The sequence below is a fragment of the Myotis daubentonii genome, chromosome X (assembly GCF_963259705.1).
Source record: "Myotis daubentonii chromosome X, mMyoDau2.1, whole genome shotgun sequence".
Lineage (NCBI taxonomy): Eukaryota > Metazoa > Chordata > Mammalia > Chiroptera > Vespertilionidae > Myotis > Myotis daubentonii.
Genome location: NC_081861.1, coordinates 4,738,034 through 4,740,869, shown reverse-complemented (window position 1 = coordinate 4,740,869; position 2,836 = coordinate 4,738,034). Strand labels below are relative to the sequence as shown.

Sequence of the window (2,836 nt, the reverse complement as noted above, 5' to 3'; positions counted from 1 at the left end):
TATCTGCAAATCAATAAATGTGTTACACCACATAAACAAATTGAGAGATAAAAACCATATAATCATATCCATTGATGCAGAAAAAGCATTTGACAAAATCCAACACCATTTCTTGATAAAAACTCTCAGCAAGGTGGGAATAGAGGGATCATACCTCAACATAATAAAATCCATATATGACAAACCCACAGCCAACATCATACTCAATGGGCAAAAACTAAAACCATTTCCCCTAAGAACAGGAACAAGACAGGGATGCCCATTCTCACCACTCCTGTTCAACATAGTACTGGAAATACTAGCCATTGCGATCAGACAAGAAGAAATAGGTCTTCAGTTCCTTTAGCTGAAGGTCCTCTGACCCCCAATGCTTTTCAGAATTATAACTCGTCTCCAGACTCTTTATTAGTCTCTGGATTCCTATGTCATCTACGCGCAGCCTTTTCCAGATTCCTGAACCCTTCTTGATGCTGTGACATGCACCCCGGCATAAATGGTGTCCCGAACTGGGGCTTTCTGAACCCTGGAAGTGCCAGCAATAAATGGACGCCCGAAATGGGATAAGAGCACCAACAATAAATGGCGCCCAAGCACCGACAACCCTGGAAGCACCTGCATTAATGGCATTGGACATCTGGAAAAGAAGAATTCGCCTGAGCGGAAACAGCACCAGTTATGGTGACACCAGCGCCTGGCGGAGCCACGCCGGGGAGGGGGGGGTTCCATGGCGATGAGCTATAATTCGAAGGATGAGGTGGACAGCGGGCCCCCGTGCGCTCCCCGGGGCGCCGCGAAGAACCAGAGGCCGGATGACACGGCCTTCAACAGCATCGCCTGCCAGCTTGGCAGCCCATCCTTACGGCTGGCATGGTGTTCCCTACCTTCATCATCATCGGCCTCTTCATCCCAACTGGCAAAGGCATCTTCTTCACCTCTAAGAAAATCCATGAGCTCGAGACTGATTACATCGGAATAGGCACTTCCAGTCCCTGCAATAAATGTTTGTCCTGGAATGTGACACCTGTATTTGTACAATTAACTTCACACTGGAACAGTTATTTGAGGGCAATGTGTTTATGTATTATGGACTGTCTAATTTCTATCAAAACCACCGTCGTTATGTGAAATCTCGAGATGATAGTCAACTAAATGGAGATCCTACTGCTTTACTTAATCCCAGTAAGGAACGTGAGCCTTACCGAAAAAATGAAGACAAACCAATTGCTCCTTGTGGAGCTATTGCCAACAGCATGTTTAATGATACATTAGAATTGTTTCTGGCTGTCAGTGGCTCATTTTCAACAGCAATTCCTTTGAAAAAGAAAGGTATTGCTTGGTGGACAGATAAAAATGTGAAATTTAGAAATCCCCCTGGAGAAGGCCCCCTAGAAGAACGATTCAAAGATACAACAAAGCCAGTAAACTGGGTTAACCCAATATACTTGCTGGATTCTGACCAAGATAATAATGGGTTCATAAATGAAGATTTTATTGTTTGGATGCGTACTGCAGCATTGCCTACTTTTCGTAAGTTATATCGTATTATAGAGCGGAAAAGTGATTTACAGCCAACGTTACTAGCTGGAGACTACTTTTTGAATATCAAATACAATTACTCTGTACATTCTTTTGATGGATGAAAACGGATGATCTTAAGCACTATTTCATGGATGGGAGGAAAAAATCCATTTTTGGGAATTGCTTATGTCACAACTAGATCCAACTCCTTCCTTCTGGGAGTTGTATTGCTAGTAATTAATCATAAGTATAGAAACAGTAGTAATATTGCTGACATTACCATTTAATTTTATATTCTGAAAACAAACTTACTGCATGTACATCAAGGCCAGTTCTGTTCAGCCTAGCTTTTGAATGCCTATGTCTGGTTAGTATGCCATTTTTGAGGTTGGCATATCACTTTTTATTTAAAAAAGTCTTTGTCCTTTACTTCATTCCTATGGATGACTTATGAAAATATATGATGGGTATAAAACAAATTAACCTTATTGATCATGTCAGCACTGTAACTACTGAAATGGCATTCTAATGTTTGCTTCTTGATGGGACAGCCCATATGCATAGAGCCTCTCTCATGTGAAATGTGTCTGCTGCTTAACTGTTTATGCTGTGTTGATAAATATTATATTGACATACGTGCTGTATATGTGTGCCTATTGTGTAAAGAGAGGAATTACAAGATGTATGAGTATAATGATTTGCTAACTTTCAGGATTCAAAGTTATAAAAAAATGAAGAAAGACCAAATCTAAATAAAACACTTCATCATTGTCAAAAAAAGAAGAAGAGCCCTAACCGGTTTGGCTCAGTGGATAGAGCGTCGGCCTGCGGACTGAAAGGTCCCAGGTTCAATTCCGGTCAAGGGCATGTACCTTGGTTGCGGGCACATCCCCAGTAGGAGGTGTGCAGGAGGCAGCTGATCAATGTTTCTCTCTCATCGATGTTTCTAACTCTCTATTCCTCTCCCTTCCTCTCTGTAAAAAAATCAATAAAATATATTTTTTAAAAAAAGAAATAAAAGGCATCCAAATTGGAAAAGAAGTAAAACTGTCCTTATTCACAGATGACATGATATTGTACATAGAAAACCCCAAAGACTCCATAAAAAAACTACTACACTTAAAAGATGAATTCGGCAATGTAGCAGGATACAAAATTAACACCCAGAAGTCTATGGCATTTTTATACATCAATAATGAACTAACAGAAAGAAAAATTGAAAAAGCAATCCCATTTACCATTGCACCAAAAAAATTAAGATACCTAGGAATACATTTAACCGAGACAAAGGACCTGTACTCAGAAAATTTAAGGACAC

The 2,836-nt window shown here is 40.2% G+C and overlaps 1 pseudogene; it reads left to right on the top strand.

The window, feature by feature from the left end:
* The first annotated feature begins 724 nt into the window (after window positions 1-724).
* LOC132223790 (cell cycle control protein 50A-like) lies at window positions 725-2,304 on the top strand (annotated as a pseudogene).
* The last annotated feature ends 532 nt before the right edge of the window (window positions 2,305-2,836 follow it).